Genomic DNA, 18133 nt, shown 5'->3' with positions numbered 1-18133 from the left:
TGCTATTTACCAACCTTTGTGACTTCTGGAATTTCACTTAGTCACTCTGAGTTATGTCTTTCTCAAGGAAAAATGAAGGGGTTGGATTCAGTCATTTGAGTCTTCTTCCAGTTCTAAACTGCAGGAGCCTATGACTCTAGCAACCTTGACAATCTATATATAACACATTCACACTCACAAGTAAATGGAAAAAAAACAACTTTCTAAACAGTAATAATTTACTCCGAGAGAAGTATGGAACCAAACTCAAGTTCCTAAACAAGAACCTACTTGGAATTTTGTGCAAAATAGTAGCTTATTTAACAAGCTTGGTTGTCTGTTTCCCCTCTAGCAGTTTCAAATTCTTCTTTGGCTACAGTTGATTAGCAACCATGAAGGGGAGTACTGAGGGGAGCTGCCATACTGAGAAGTGACAGCTGACAGAGACATAGGAGACAACCAACTACTAGAAAAACACAAGAGGCTAGAAGAATTAAATGAGAGGGCTATACTTCAGTTGCACCTAAGGGCTTTGCCATATGACATACAGTAAAGCATAGAAACTGACCATAGGATTTTGAACTAGAAAAGACCTTATAAATAACCTAGTTCATTGTACAGAGGAGGAAACTGAGGCCCAGACAGATTATTGAACTCACCCAAGGTCACACAAGGAGTAAAGTACAAAACTGGTACATGAAACAAGGTTCTTTTACGTAAACTCTAGTCTACATACCACAATATTTGTTACTATTTACAATTATGACACAATTATCAAAAAGTGCTGGATTTTGTTCAGTATCATATATTTAATAAGACACATTTAAGATGCAAGGTACATTTAAAATAATTTACATAAAAACCCACTTAAAAATTCCTTTAAGGAGGGAGAGGAAGTTAACTATTGTTAGGAATTTTGATGGAGTAATTACTTCCTTCATTGCTATACTTCAATTAGTCAAACATTAACAATTAATTTCAAACTGTGAAGATCACTGTTTAACACTGGTTGAGCTTAAAAGTTAAGGTAAGACACAAGTTCTGTGCTCCAGGAGTTTGTTGTTTATTTTCTCTTCTGGAAGATAATGTTACATAAATATGGATGATTTTATCTTCTAATTGAAGGTTGGAAAAGCACAAATCATTACCAAGCAACTTTAGATAAATAATTCCTTAAAAACAGGGTTTTGTTTCAAATGGGAATTTAATGAGGTACTATGTATTTGACTCATTAGGCCTGATTTCCCTTCCAGTTCCAAAGGCATTTGGATGACATCAAGTTGTTCTACCACTCACAAATTTTGGGTTATCCTGGACCAGTGGTTTCTAAAGAGGGAATGACTTAGACATTATTTGGGATAAGGTCACTGATAACATAACTTCAGTCCTTAATATTTCAGAACTTCAATAGATTTATGATCTTACCCCACTCCAAATTGCAGATTGCAACCAATTTTATCTTCTTATCCTATTCTACACCTGTCAGCACCTTGATATAAAGATTCCACAAAGGGTCCATCCAAAATGTTAAAGATCTGTGTCCTTTATGAGTATACCATTGTAGCCAGGAGCTATCCATTGTGTATCCCTTTCATTCACTAGTTCGCCTACTCTTTTCTTTTCTTTATATGTCTTTGGATGCCATAGTCATATCTATAAAGAGAAGATTACTCAGTGGCTGAAGGCTGAGTGTGGCTATAATAATATACTTTTTAAAAGTTTTAAAACTTTACATCCTTACTTCCAAGTTGCCATAATTATTAATCCTTTCCCCAACACAAAATAAGCCCAGAGGAATGATACTCATAATACTATTCATTCATCTAGCACTGTAAGTCATACAAAATACTTTACATCTATTATCTCATTTGATCAGAATTCCCGTCTTACAGGTAAGAGGACTAAGACTTAAAAGGAGTAAGTGACATGACCCTAGTTCTCTAGCTGGTGATTATAAGAGGCAGGAATTGGAAATAGTTTTTCTAAATTCTAATTTTAGTGTTCTAGGCAACGTGATGTCCACAGGATTTATGGAGAAACACTTTCCTCAGTTTTTAAAACAAAGTTATAAATTTATGTGTAGGAAATAGCTCACTGATAGGATCAGTAACTCATTACTGTGTACTATTGCTGTGAGGTAGTAAACATTAACTAGCAAGGCAGATAATAACATGAAATATATGGTAGCTACCCTGTCCATCAAACTGACTAGTCATGACCCTAGAAATTACAACAAATGCATACATCATTCATTCCTATATGATTGTGCAAAAAAAGGTATAACTCCCTTGGGCAAAGAGTGAGCATTTCAGTTCTGCCCATAAAGCTTTAGAGCTGAGATAATATTTCATAATGAAGAAGGCTGTGTCTTGAAAGGTAGGAGCTACAGAGATGTGATAGAATGGCTTGGAGCTACAGGATAAAGAATATACCTGTTTCCTCAAACTACTTAAAAAACTGAAAGACCAAATCAATCAGTTAGTCAGTTAATAAACATTTATCTGCCTATTATGTGCCGTGCACCGGGGATATAAAAAAAGGTTAAAAACCATCCTTGCTCTCAAAGAACTCGTAGTCTAATAGGGGAGATAACAATGAAACAACTATATAGATACAACATATATGGGATAAACTGGAAATTTATGTAGGTGGCACTGTGGGTAGAACACTGGAAATCAAAGGAAGAAGCATGCTACATCAGATTCTTACTAAGTTTGTGACCATGGGCAATGTAACCTCTGTTTGCCTCAGTTTCTTCATCTGCAAAATGGAGATAATAGTACTTACATCTCAGGTTTATTATGAGGATAAAATGAGATGCATATTAACGAGTTGCTTATAAACCATTATCATTATCATTATTATTATTATTTTTCCATGTTAGAAAAAAAAAACTTCCCTTATGGTGGGTGGTTCCATGTGAGTGAGGAACAAAAATTTATTTCAGTGCCTCATCCATTCTAGTTGGTGGTGTCTTTTAGTTTCAAATTGCCTTAGTCTAATAGGGCAGACACTGGCCCAGAATACCATGATTTCCAGTCAGAACTAGATATGGGACCTCCTGCTGAGCCAATGCTTTAGGTGTCTATAAGGTATATTTAAAACTACTAGGAAAGACTGAACTCTTGGGTTGTTTAGTATGTCTACCAAGGAGGGTTGGAGGAGAGAAACCTTAATTGCCTGCTGTGGGCTAGAAGGACATCTTGCATTGGATGTTTGAAGCATTTCTCTATTGTTCATTTCTAATATTATGCTGAAAGAACACACTATGCTTACATCTTCTTTGATAATGATCTCAAAGGAAATATGGAAGGTATGGGAAGAGAGATAGACAGGCTTTTTAAAGCCATATTGGCTGAGGACAAGAATCTGACAGCATAAATCTTCACAAAAGCATACTAATGAGTATCCCTTTAAAAGGCAGACCTAATGGGACAGAGGCAGCTTGGTGTCTGAGAAAAGGGAATGCTTTACAGTTTCCACATGGTTCCTTCTGGTGTGGAGCTACATGAATAAAAGCTGGAAAACAACACCTTGAAAGATGAATTACTATAGGCTATTTTATAGCATAATCCAAATGTCACATACAAAATTCCCTTTCATTTTTGGGGGTTCTGTTTCTGGGAGCCTAGATGGCAGAGTAAGAAATAATCACTCTCACCCTCCCTTATTGACTTCTGAAAGCCCAGAAAATATTACCCCAGGAAAAACCCTGGAACAGCTGAGCCAGCAGAAAGATGGTGTGCATCAGTCTTATAGCATGGGAAGGTTGGGAGATTAACAGGAAAAGCCCCTCTCACTCTAGGAGGGGGAGAGCAATACAGAATGGGAGGTGTCCCAGCAAGCTGTGGAAAGCACCACCACAGCATACCAGGGGGAGACACTGAACCCCAGGGTGATGGAGCAGGCAAGCACCAGTATCAGAACACCCAAGTGCCTCAGTAAGGGCAACAGAACCAGTGGAAGCAGGCGTGGAAAGCCATCACATACCATGGTGCACTCCAGCAACCAAGTCTCCCAGTGCCTCGACAAAACTCTGAGAAGCACAACTCCAAGAGGTGAAGCTCCAGGCTGAGAGACATCATGCAGCAGCAAAATATCCCTTTTCAAGGACTGGGTGAGCAAGAGCCAAAGAAAACAGTGCAAGGCCTGGGTGAACAGGCATCCTCCAGACTCCCCACCCCTACCCCTAGAGTTCTAGTGTTGCTGATTCCAGACCAACACCAGGTAGGCTGCCAAAATCCTACAGCCTCCAACAGCCAGCACCTGAGGCCCCAGCATACAAAGCCAGTGACTAGGCTCCAGGCTCCCAGCACAAGAAGCTTGGGTCAGTGCTCCCTGCTCCCAGCAGGAGAGATCAATTTTTTTTTCAAGGTCAGGAAATAAGCAAACACTATGAGAAAAAAAGAAATGTACAATGATCATAGATTCTTATTATGGGGAAAGGGAAGATCAAGGCAGAAATTCATAAAAAGACAACATTGTCAACATTCCTATATCCAAAACCTCAAAAGGGAATATGAACTGGTCTGAAGCCCAAAAGAATTTCTAGGAAGAGCTCAAGAAGGATTCTAAAAGTCAAATAAGACAGGTAGAAGAAAAATTTGGAAAAGAAATGAGAGGTATGCAAGAGAGAGTCAGTAGCTTGGAAAAGGAAGGACAAAAATTAACTGTAGAAAACATGTCCTTAAAAAATACCTTAGCTGCACCCCAGAAATTTTGGTTAAAACTGAGCACTAGGAAATGGCCATAGCTTCACCATGGTGTGATACTAGTACTAGCTACAATGGAAGATCAGAGCTTCAGGTGAGTTTTTCTAGTGCCAAACTGAAAAGATAAAAGATCTGGTTTGGAACAGCTATCTATGCAGAATTATCTGTAGGTGGAGAAACTAAGAAGACAGCTAAATCTAGTAGTTCTAATCCATGAATGTGACACCTCAGACCACATTAGAATTTAGAGTATGGTCACACTTTAAAAGCTGATGCATTATTAGGAAGAGCAACAGTAGACTTATCCCAAACTCTTGAAATACACAATAGAAAATTGGAAAGAGTGAAAGAACAAATAAAACTCTCCTTGGAAAACAAGAGCAGAACAGTACAAACTGTGACCTGACCAGACCATTGTGCTTGATGGATAGGTGGTTGAGCAAGAAACACTAACAAATTGCCCTTCAGCAGTAGCCATAGAAGTTCAGTAAAATGGTGATGCCATGTATGAAAGCAGAGAAACTTCAGCAGCTCTGCCATTGAAATTGCTGATGGAATATATAACCACATGCCTACAAACTCAGTAGTGCAAAATTCATTCTGCATACATGTACTTAACGGAGAGAGCACACCCTCATCTCCTTCTCATGTTGCAACTGGACCTAAAAATCCACCAACTTCAAAACCATTTACATCTCAGTCTGCCCATAACACTGCTAATGGAGAATCATCTTCATCCATAGCAACTGATAATGCACCTGCTCTTCAGACTGTACTAGGATCTGAAGAAACTCCCATATCTACAGATTGCACTAATACTACTACTATAGAGCCTATAACTCAAGAAATTCCTGAGTGCTCTGAAAATAGTGCATACTTTGCTTCAGCCAGTGCAGAAACAGTACATGAAGCATTAAATACTATAGACTCTGACTCTAATTTTAAAAATAGTTCTGCTTTTTAAGCTGCCAAACCAAGACAATCTTCTAATGTACCTGAGGACATAAAAGGCAACAGCCTGGAAATTCCATTACAGAACCTTTGCCACCAAGGTTGGAACAGAGAAAAGATCCTCGTGATAGGACCTATTATGGTGATCATAACACAAGAACTACAACATGGGAGAAACCACAGCCTGTACCATCAGGTTGGGAAAGAAGAGTTGATGATCATGGAAGAGTTTATTACGTGGACCATAACACCAGAACGACAACGTGGCAGTGACTTACTATGGAATGAGTCAAAAACTTTGAACAATGAAAGTCTCAGCTCCAAAGAGCTATGCAAGAATTTAACCAACGATACCTCTATTTGGCTTCAGTGTTCTCTGCAGAAAATGATCCTGTTGGTCCTTTGCCAGCTGGCTGGGAAAAAAGAGTAAATTCAAATGACAGAGTTTACTTTGTCAATCATAACACAAAAACAACACAGTAGGAATACCCAAGACCTTAAGGTTTATTGCCTGAAAGTCCTCTTCCAGAGGGCTGGGAAATCAGATATACTAGAAAACGTCTCAAGTATTTTGCTGATCATAACGCAAAGACAATTACATTTAAGGATCCTTGTACAGGGAAATCCTCTGTAAGTAAAGGCACACAAATTGCTTATGAATGCAGCTGTAGGTGGAAACTTGCACATTTCCATTATTTGTGCCAGTCTAATGCACTACTCAATCATGTGAAAAATCAATGTGCCTCAGCAGACATTATTTGAAGACTCTTTCCAATGGAGCATGGCTCTAAAACCCTATGACTTGGGGAGGAGATTGTAATATTCAGGGGAGAAGAAGAATGTGATTATGGTGGCCTGGGAACATTTTTTTTTTTTTTGCTTTCCCATGAAGTGCTGAATCCTATGTATTCTTTGTCTGAGTATTCTGGAAAAAAAAAATTACTGCCTTCAAATTAATCCAGCATCAATGATCAATCCAGATCATCTTCCATACTTCTTTTTCATTGGACACTTTATTGCTATGGCACTATTTCATGGAAAGTTTATTGATGCTGGTTTTTCTTTACCATTCTACAAGCATGTGATAAATAAGAAGTTTATTATTAAAGATTTGGAATCTATTGATACTGAATTCTATAACTCTCTCATCTGGATAAGAGAGAATACAACATCGAAGAATGTGGCCTGGAAATGTATTTTTCAGTTGATATGCAGATTTTGAGAAAAGTGACTTCACATGATCTGAAGTTGAGAGGTTCTGATATACTGGTGTATGAGGAGAACAAAGAAGAGTATATTGATTTGATGGCAGAATGGCTTTTTTCCCGAGTAGTACAAGACCAAATCAAAGCTTTGCTTGATAGTTTAAATGAAGTTATTCCCCTTCAATGGTTTCAGTACTTTGATAAAAAAAGAATTGGAGGTGATGTTGTGTGGCATGCAAGAAGTCAATTTAACAGACTGGCAGAGAAGTACTGTATATTGACATTACATAAGAAATGGCAGTTTGTGAAAGAGACAGACAATGAAGTTAGAATATGTCTAATGCAATTTGTCACTGAAACCTGATGACTACCCTTAGGAGGATTTGCTGAGCTCATGGGGAGGAATGATACTCAGAAGTTTTGCACTCAAAAAGTTGGCAAAGAAACCTGGTTGCCAAGAAGTCATATGTGCTTTAATCATTTGGTTCTACCACCATATAAAAGCTATGAACAGCTAAAGGAGAAACGCTTTATGCAATAAAAGAGATAGAGGGATTTGGACAAGAATAACTGTGGCTTCTTGTCCAAGAAGAACTCTAGCATTAAAATACTAAGCCAAGTAAAATTGCACAGATATTGTATATCAGCTGTTCAGTCCATACAGTGACCTTTCTGGAACTCTAAAAGTGTAAATGTTCTACATTTTCCCACAAAGATATGCAAAAGAGGTCAGCCATTTTTACTTTTATTTATTACTCCTTGAGATGACTGACCAGTAAAAAAAACAAACCACCCTTAAACTTTGAAGCAGCAAAAGTCTTTATTTAAAATATATATGCACATATACTTGTATACTGGTGACTCTAGTTTTATAGAGCTCTAAGTATATGAAACATTACAACATTGAAAAATACCTGGATTTGTTTTGCCTTGGCTTTATTACCCAGAAAAAAAAATGTGCAAACTCTTCCATGCTCTACCTTATGCAATATCTCCCAAGTTGTTTGATTGTATGGCTTCAGTATGGTGTTAAAGACTTAGGTCAGCACTTACCTAGGTACATAGAAAAATTCTACTGGCTTTTCTGAAGACAGATGCCTAATTCTTTCAACTTATTTTTAAAATTAAGTATAATAGTTGAGGTTAACCCCTCTCTGCTACTTTAATGATGTAGCAAAAATAATGAAGGAAACCTTTACCTACATAAACCTCACGTGCAATAAAGTGATTTCCTAAAATCTTATATCTGCAACATATTTTGCTGCTAGGTGAGTACAGAAAATACTGGCAAATTACTTGTTTTCCCAATATAACAGATTTTACTTTGACAAAATTTTATTTTTCTACATATTAACTTGGATTGTGTTCTTTTTATTCAAAATTCATAATTTATTCTGTACAGGTTAAATAAAAATAGTGATCCCATTGGATAAAAAAAATTAAAAAAAAATTGGCCAAATGGAAAAAAAAGTCCACTGAAGAAAAAAGTTCCTAAAAAATACAATTGGCCAAATGGAAAAAAGGTGTATTAAAAAAAAAAAAAAAAACAACACACAACTCCTTAAAAAGCAGAATTGGCCAAATGGAAAAGCAGACACAAAAACTCACTGAGGGGAAGAACTCCTTAAAAAGTAAAATGGGCCAAATGAAAAAGGAGGTCCAGAATCTAATAGAAGAAAACAATTTTGTAAAAATTAGAATTGGGGCTTTGATTCTTATAACCTAGCCACTGCTGAGAGTTTTACAATCTGGCCACTAACTCACAGGTACTCATATTCCTTAAGAGTCTGGCCAATATGGCAGATCTTTAATAAACCTTATGTTTGACTGAAGGAAGACTTGGGTCAAATTCTTTTGGGCAGGACTTATGTGTCATGATCTTGGGGTTCCAGCACCCCTCACCTCTAGACCTCATCATATGGTTCCCTGTACCAGGAAAACCTGCCTAATACCAAGCTATTCACCAGCTGTGACTGGAAGATGTACTCTGAGAATGGACGGAGAAGTCACAGAACCTCATGCCCTGCTGAGTGGACAGGGGAAAGTGATACCTTCTTCTGGAGGAAGCTTTGATTGTGGCTCCTGAACCATAGGAATCTCCTGGTTGTGTTCCTGTCAGGTATAATCTGGACCATAAAGTGGAATCCCTGGCCAGCTGCCTACAGCAGCCCCACTCTACCTTTATACCACATATGCCTCATCCTCCAGCTTCCTTGCATTTCTGGCTCAGCCAGACTTCTGAGGGTGCTGGTGTCCATACTAAGACCTGTCTTCTTGACCTGTGTGTGAATGAGGTTGTGACAACAAATGTCCTTCATGGATGCAAGGATACCATCACTTCTGATACAGACCCACCAAGAAAATAGGAAAGGTTGGAATGTGTCACCAAGGGCACAGCTATTACTTACCTTCTAACAAAGCCATATTCACAGTATCTGGCCCTCTGGTCCAGCTCACACTGGCCTAGGTGGAGGAAAATGTCTTCCTCTCCTGTCACACCTCCCCTAAGATGGATACTCAAGAAATGTCTGTGAAGTGAGTTAGAGGTCCACTGGTTGTACACAGGTACCACATGCGGAGGGAGATGATGCTAGTCCAGGCCCCTGTACTCCAAGGTAGGGTGAAGATGCAGAGACAGGACATGGCTGAGGGGAAGGTGACCTTGAGCATTCGGCAGGTGCAGCTCTCTGATTCTGGCCAATTCACGGCTATCTCCAAGCAAGCACCTTTTACAATGAAACCAGCTTTGACCTTCAGATAGCAGAAGATCAGAAATGACCATTCTTAGTGACTGGCCCTGCTTAGCTCATTCAGGCCAAGCAGGGAGAAGACATCACACTCTCCTGTGAACTCTCACCCACTATGGATGCTCGGGACATGACTGTGAACTGGTTCAGAAACCAGACCTTTGTGTACAGGTACCCTAATGAGGGGAACCTGGAGATATCCCAGGGCACTGAGTTTCAGGGGAGGATGGAGCTGCTGAATATGAGATGGCTGAGGGGAAGCCAACCTTGAGGATCCAGTAGGTCCAGGTCTCTGACTCTGGTCCATATACTTGCCAATTCCAGTCACCTAACTATCACAGTGAAGCACATATTGAACTGCAGATAGTAGAACATCTTTCCACATCTCATAAGACACTTCCTGTAATGATTGCTGCTGTAGTCCCAGTGGTCTTCACTGGTTCCCTCATGGTGATTTGTTTCTTCTGCAAAGCAAAACTCCAGAGAGGTTTTTTTTTTTGTTGTTGTGGTTGTTTTGTTTTGTTTTGTCTTTTCTGCTGGATCCACTGTCTGGAATACACAGAACCTTGCAGTTTCTACATTAAAAGACTGTAGGGCATGGAATATGGTAGCCCATAAGGCAAAAAAGTTTGGATTACAACCAAGGATCCACTACCCAGAGAAATGAGCATAATCTTTCAGGCGAGGAAGTAGACATTAAATGAAATAGGACACTTCCAAACCTTCCTGATAAAAAGACCAGAGCTCAACAGAAAATTTGATCTTCAAATACAAGGCTCAAGAGAGACATAAAAAGGTGAACAGGACAGAAAAAAAAATGTTATTAATAAGGGAAAACTGTTAACATCCCTACAAGGGAAGATGACACTTGTAACTCTTGAGAAATGTACTGTTATTACACCATTCAGAAGAGTTATACATAGGTGGGTATAAGTTGACTCTGATGTAATGATAAAAAAAAATCTAATTAATTTAGTTAAATGAATCTAAGTAAGTGGACTAAGTGGATCTAATTAAGGAATAAGAGAAAAGGAAAGGAAGAGGCGGGCAAGGGTAAATTGCATTACAAGAAAAGGTAAAAAAATCTATTGTGGTAGTGGGAAAGAAGGGAGGGAGATGAGCACTGTTTGAACCTTATTCTCATGGGATTTGGCTCAAAGAGAGAATAACATAATAAGTTAGGTATAGAAGTAGAACTTGTCCTATAGGCAGTAGGAGGGAAAAGGGGAAAGAAAAGGGAGGGGGAATAGAAGGAAGGGAAGAAGTTATAATAGTGAAGGGGAATAAAAGGGAGGGAGTGAATAGAAGGGAGGGTGGACTGAGGGAGGCAGTAGTCAAAAGCAAAACTCGAGTGATGAGGGAAAGGGAGAAAGGAGAAAGAACAGCATAAATGAGGGGAAAAGGATGGAGAGAAAGACATAGAAAATAATAAAAACTGTGAATATGAATGGGATAAATTCACTCATAAAGGGGAAGCAGATAGAGTGGATTAAAAACCATAATCCTACAATATGTTATTTACAGGAAACATTTTTGAAACAGAGGGACACACATAGGATAAAGGTAAATGGCTGGAGTAGAATATATTATGCTTCAGGTGAAGTAAAAAAAAACCAAACAAACCAGAGGTAGCAATCCTGATCTCAGACAAAGCAAATGGAAAAATAAATCTTATTGAAATAGATAAGGAAGGAAACTACAACCTGGTAAAAGGAACCACAGGCAATGAAATAACATCATTACTAAACATATATACACCAAGTGGTATAACATCCAAATTCTTAGAGGAGAAATTCAGGGAGTTACAGGAACAAATACACAGCAAAACTACACTAGTGGCAGACCTCAACCTCCCCCTCTCTGAACTAGATAAATCTAACCACAAAATAAACAAGAAAGAAGTTAAGGAAGTGAATAGAATTTTAGAAAAAGTAAGTTATGGTAGACTTCTGGAGAAAATGGAAAAGAGGTAGAAAGGAATATACTTTTTTTTTCTTGGCAGTACATGGCACTTGCACAAAAATTGACCATGTGCTAGGACATAAAAAACTCACAATCCAATGCATAAAGGCAGAAATATTAAATGCATCCTTTTCAGATCATGATGCAATAAAAATTGTATGTAATAAAGTGCCACAGAAAGATAGGCTGGGACAGGTAGATGATGCAGTGGATAGAGCACTGGCCCTATCAGGAGTCAGGAGGACCTGAGTTCAAATCCAGACTCAGGCACATAACACTTACTAGCTGTGTGATGTTGGGCAAGTTACTTAACCCCAATGCCTAGCCAAAACAAACAAACAAAACAAAACAAAACAAAAAAGACTAAAAATTAATTGGAAACTTAGTAACGTAATTCTAAAGAATGAATGGGTCAAACAACAAATCATAGAAACAATCAATAACTTCATTCAAGAGAATGACAATAAGGAGAAAACATACCAAAACTTATAGGATACAGCAAAATCAGTTTTTAGGGGAAATTTTATATTTCTAAATATTTACATGAATAAAATAGAGAAAGAGGAGATCAATGAATTGGGCATGCAGCTAAAAAAAAACTAGAAAAAGAACATATTAAAAATCCTCAGTTAAATACCAAATTAGAATTATTGAAAACCAAAAGTGATAATAATAACATCAAAATTAAGAAAACTATTGAAATAATAAATAAAACTAAGAAATTGTTTTATAAAAAGATAGATAAACATTTGGTTAAAAAAAAAAAGAAAGAAGAAAACCAAATTACCAGTATTGAAAATGAAAAAGGGGAATCCATCACCAATGAAGAGGAAATTAAAACAATAATTAGAAACACTTTTGCCTAGCTGTATGGAAATAAATTTGACAATTTTAGTGAAATGGATGAATATTTACAAATATTTAAATTGCCTTGATTAACAGAAGAGTAAGTAAAATACTTAAATAACTCTGTCTCAGAAAAAAGAAATTGAACAAGTCATTGATGAGCTTCTTAGGAAAAAATCTCCAGGGCCAGATGGATTTACAAGCAAATTCTATCAAACATATAAAGAACAATTAATTCCAATACTGTATAGACTATTTGGGAAAATAGGTGAAGAAGGAGTCTTACCAAATTCTTTTTATGATACAAATATGGTGCTGATTCCTAAACTGTGAAGAGTTAAAACAGAGAAAGAAAATTATAGACCAATTTCCTTGATGAATATAGATGCAAAAATTTTAAATAAAATATTAGCAAGTAGATTACAGCAACTTATCATGAGAATAACACACTATAACCAGGTAGAATTTATACCAGGAATAGAGAGCAGGTTCAACACTAGGAAAACTTACAGCATAATTGATCATATCAAAAACAAAAACTACAAGACACAACAATCAATGACTATAGTAATCTCCTGTTTGATAAACCTGAACATCTCAGCTTCTGGGATAAACCTCACTATTTGACAAAAACTGCTGGGAGAACTGGAAAAGAATATGGTATAAACTAGGCATAGATCCACTTTTCACAGAGTTTAAGTTTTTATGGTTCACTTATTACTATTTTTTTCCAAATAGGAACCCTGCAATAATAAATGAAAGGAAAAGGGAAGAAAATACATACATAGTAAAGCTGGAGAAAACTCATGACTTGGAATGTAGGAAAATATCTTTGTATAACTGGACCTGGGACTGGAAAAATATGGTGATGAGTAAGTATAAAAATATTTAAAAATCTATCATATAACATAGGTGGGGCTAATAGTTGATATGGCTTTTGACTAGGGATTGATATTAATAAACACTTGGATGAGCTTTCTTTAATAGCATAGTTAGGAAAAGAAATGCCACAGGTGGAAAAATGGTGAAGTTCTGACTATATAAAACCATAAACAAGCATTTAAAAAACATATATGTATATACATATACGCATATATATCTGTCTTATAAAAGTGATGGATAAAATTTTAATAACGCAAATTAAACTTAAAAATGTGTCTCATGCTTTTCAAACTTAAAATGTGTCTCATGCTTTTTTATCTGTTTGTTTGGTCCGTTGGTTTTTGAGAGCCTGTTGTTAAACAATTTACCAGCTGCCTCCTACAATGTAAGTAAGTGTTCTTCACTTGCAAATCTCTCAAGGCTTTGTTTTCTTTGCTGTCTTTTTCATTCAAGATAATTTCATTAGTAAGGTTAATCCTACATCAGACTTTTGATGGATAGATGGCCTTAAACACATCAGTTTTATAAATTCGTTTTTGAACATTATGACCCAGTGCATATATTATTTGGAAGGCATATTACCTTTATTCAGTTGCAAACATTTTACTTAAAAGCCAGTATCTCATGTATGAAATCCTAGAAGGAAAACAAGTTTACACAAATACAGAACTAGATTTGTTTTTTTTTTACTTTCTATTCCCTCCTCCACATTTTGCCCTAGCTTTAAGCATTTGCTCAGCTCCAGGCAGGGTGAGCCTAAGGCAAAATTTGGAAATAGATGAATCTTTTCTTCAACAGGCCTCCAGTCACTCTTATGGTAACCTAGTTTTTTTTTTCCTTTTTCATCACCTGCCTCAAAAGCCTACTTTTTTCCCCACTACTTTTTCATTTCCTAACCAAATGGTCTACCTAGGCCTATAGTCTCTGAATAATCCATCATTCATGCTTTGGATAATTGTTGGTCTCATGCTCTCAGAACACTCCCCAAACTGTGGTAGGAGTAACTAACCTGATAAACTGATTCATACTGATAGGTTAAACACTTCAATATTTTTTTCTAAGAATGAAATACATAACTGAGACTTTTGAGAGTTAGTGTCTTAAACAAACTGAGAAAGAGCTATAATAATGGGAACTACAAACCATGAAGAAGACTGGAAGAAACAGACCATGAAGGGGCAGGTTAGGACCCTATACCATATTGCAAATTGAAATGATAACCATAACAACTATTATCTATATATCAATTAAAAGTTTGCAATACACTTTAGAAATAGCATAATATTTTATCCTTATAACAACTCTGGGAAATGGTTACTATTATCATCCACAGTTTATTAGTAGTTAGCTTTTTTCCTTTTTGGAAGAGGCTGCCCCAGAGTGTAGTCACTGATGTAAGTGGATAAATTACAAATAAAATATATATCTAGATAGATATAAATATAGATAATATGTATCTATAAAGGATCAAATGAAATAATTTATGTAAAGCACTTAAAAACATTAAAACATTGTATAAATAGTGGTTATTATGATTACGATTAGCATTATCACTCTTATGCAGGAAGGAAATCAGTTTTTCCTATATTGTATGCCTAGTAGAGTAGAAAGTATGCCAAATTTGGAAGCAGAACCTGAGTTCAAATCTTGACTCTAAAATTTTCTACATCCTTTTGTGACCTTTATCAGGTTCTTAAAATGTCTGGACTTTAGTTCACTCATCTCTAAAATAAGAGCATATACTAGATAACCTCTAAGATTCTTTCCTGCTCTAAATATGTGCTTCTATGATTTCTTATGAATATTTTAGACAACTTACATTTTAATTCCAATTGATAATGTTTACTTATGCCCTTTAAACTTCTTTGTAACTTATTTACTTTTGCCTTCCAGTAAGAGACCCATTTTCTTATTTTAATTCTTGAGTTTGTTTGAAAAAGCAAAGCCTATCACAATCACCAAAGTCAATTAGGGGAAAATGTCCCTAAACTATTGCTGTAGTATGTAAGTCAACAGTATGTAAGACTTATGAATGCATTTGTCAAGGACTATTACACTCTTAAATCAGCTATATGTTTCCCCAAAGTAAAACCACTGCCATGGCTTTTATAAACCACATTTACTGTGACAACCCATTCAGAATTCCCAATGATCAAGTAAGTAATTGGTCAACAGTAACTATGTTCATTTGCTAAATCACTGTTCTTGTTATGCACCAAGGGAAAGATGAGAATCAGCACTTCTCTTTCATTTAACAAGAAAAGCTTCATAGAGGTCATATAATATGGGAACTCTTTAGCAGATGAGAAAGCTAACATTTGGATGATGCAGAGGAGGGAAAATGTAGGGCTTAAAGAAATACAAAATAAGTTACAAAGTCATTCTTTTCTAATAATCAGTTACAATAACATTGGAATATAAAAGATAATAGCTCAGGACTGATTGTTTAAAACAGAGTGCAGGTAAAACAAATCAGATTTTATAAAGTAAGAGTATGAGGCTAACCTGGAAAAGAATAAAATATACATAAAAAAGAAACCTTGCTGGTCATGGAAGTTTGCAAAAGAGTTACAGGAAATAATTAAAGACTCTATTTTTGAGATATACATCTACAACCAGTTTCAATTTCTACAAGGTATGGAGGCTTGGGGTAGAAAATAAGAGCAGTACAAGCTTACCAATCAGATAAGCAGCCTTGATACAGAAAATGGGAGCATAATGCAATTGAGGATCTAAATATACTACAAAACATATATGGTGGTGAGATGCTGACATAGAACAGGAAAAAGCAGCTTAGTGGAGGTGTCAGACAGAGAGCAGTATTACAGAGACTACCAGCACCCACCTGAGGAGACCAATAATTCTCATGCCACACGGTGGGACTTAGATTACTACATGAACACTGAGTTCACATAAGAGGTAATTTAGGTGATAGTTTATTAGAAGCTAAATCCATTGCAGGACTCAGAAAATGATGATGGTGTCAGAGATATGGAGCTCAAAGGGTCATCAAAGTCCATCTAGTCTAACTATCTCATTTTACAGATTAAGAAAATGAAGTTCTTGATCATGTCATAAAGTTAGTCACAGGAAAGTGGATTTTAAACTACATTCCTTTATAATTCAGCCAATGGTTATTTCTTTGTTCTATGTGGTCTCTCCACAAGTCCTGAAGAGCCTAATCCATGCCCCACCAGTAACTTTTCCTGATCCTTTATAAATTAGATTTAGAGTATTAAATGAAGTAATTACACTGAGGATTTAAATTATAGAGTGCCCTGATTGTATTTTCTCAATTCTCTGGTGCCTAAGGAATAGAAGGGTGTCTAAGGAAGAAACTCAGTATGAGGGAGAAACTCAGTATGCTCCCACTGTATAAATGGGATGCTGATGTGCCTGAAGAGCAAAACAAAGGATATGACATAATATTTGCTTATTTTTTTTGGGGGGGGTAGGCAATGGGATTAAATGACTTGCCCAGGGTCACACAGCTAGTAAGTGTTATGTGTCTGAGTCTGGATTTAAACTTAGGTCCTCCTAAATCCAGGGCTAGCGCTTTATCCACTGCACCACCTAGCTGCCCCTTGCTTATCTTTTCAAGATGGGTCATGGAGATCTGCCCTCTCTGTATGGAAAAGGGTAGCTAGGTGACACAGTGGATAGAGTGGTAGACCTGAAGTCAGGAAGACTCATCATTCCGAGTTTAAAACTGGCCTCAGATACTTACTAGCTGTGTGACTCTGGGCAAGTCATTTAACTCTGCCTCAGTTTCCTCATCTGCAAAATGAACAGGAGAAGAAAATGGAAAACCACTCCAGTATCTTTGCCAAGGATAACCACCACCTTGCCCTCTTTTTCTTAACTACCCTCCCCTCTGAGAGTCCCTCTTTTATCCTCTCTTCCCCATCCTATCCTCTTGCCCTCATTTCTTTCTGAATTTAGAAGACATTTTATCCTTCTAGATATATATGCTGTTCCCTCTTTAACCCACTTTAATGAGAGTAAGGTTCCAGCAGTACTTGCCCTTCCTCCACTACCTTCTTCTGCATCAATTTTTCCTTCTGCCTCTTTTGTATGAGATTACTCCTTTTTCTCCTTCTCTATACAGGTTGATCTTATTGAGTCCCTTATAATTTGCCTTTAATGATTTCTCCTGGATATTATATGTCAAATTTTCCCTTAAGTTTTGGGTTTTTTTGTCATAAAAACCTGAAAGTCTTTGAGTTTGTTAAATATCTTTTTTTTTTTTTCATTCAGGATTATACTTTACACGGTAAGTTACCTTGGGTTGTAACCCTAGCTCTTTTGCTGTACAGAATATAGTATTCCAAGATATACGGTCCTTCAACATAGTAACTGCTAAGTCTTGAGTAATCCTTTTTTGTACTTTCATGATATTTAAATTATTTTTTCTTGTTGCTTGTAATTTTTTCACCTTAATCTGGGAGCTTTGAAACTTGGCTATAATATTCCTGTAAGTTTTCCTCCTGGGATCTTTTTCAGGTGGTAATCAGTGGAATTTTTTCTATTTTTACTTTGTCTTCTTTTTTCCTAGAACTTCAGGGCAATTCACCTTGCTAATTTCTTGTACTACTGTAATACTATATTGAGATTCTTCTTTTTTTGTAATTTTCAAATAGTCTGATTATTCTGATAGTATTTCCCCTGCATCTGTTCTCCAGATGAGTTGTTTTTTCTGATGAGATGTTTCACTTTCTCTTCTATGTTTTCATTCTTTTGATTTCTTGGTATCTTAGAACTCCATTAGCTTCCCCTTGTCCAATTCTGGTTTTCAAGGGATTATTTTCTTAAGTTTTTGTTCTCTTCCCAGTTGGTTGACTTTCTTTTC

General features: G+C 36.7%; 2 pseudogenes; both read left to right on the top strand.

Annotated features, from left to right (window-relative positions):
- The first annotated feature begins 4722 nt into the window (after positions 1-4722).
- On the top strand, positions 4723-7417 carry LOC110218005 (NEDD4-like E3 ubiquitin-protein ligase WWP1 pseudogene; annotated as a pseudogene).
- A 1939-nt stretch (positions 7418-9356) lies between these two features.
- Positions 9357-17397, top strand: LOC144456554 (myelin-oligodendrocyte glycoprotein-like; annotated as a pseudogene).
- Positions 17398-18133: the final 736 nt, after the last annotated feature.

This window comes from Phascolarctos cinereus, unplaced genomic scaffold (assembly GCF_003287225.1).
Source record: "Phascolarctos cinereus isolate Bilbo 61053 unplaced genomic scaffold, phaCin_HiC Scaffold_4;HRSCAF=312, whole genome shotgun sequence".
In the NCBI taxonomy this organism is placed as follows: Eukaryota; Metazoa; Chordata; class Mammalia; order Diprotodontia; family Phascolarctidae; genus Phascolarctos; species Phascolarctos cinereus.
This window is presented reverse-complemented; position numbering and strand designations above follow the sequence as displayed.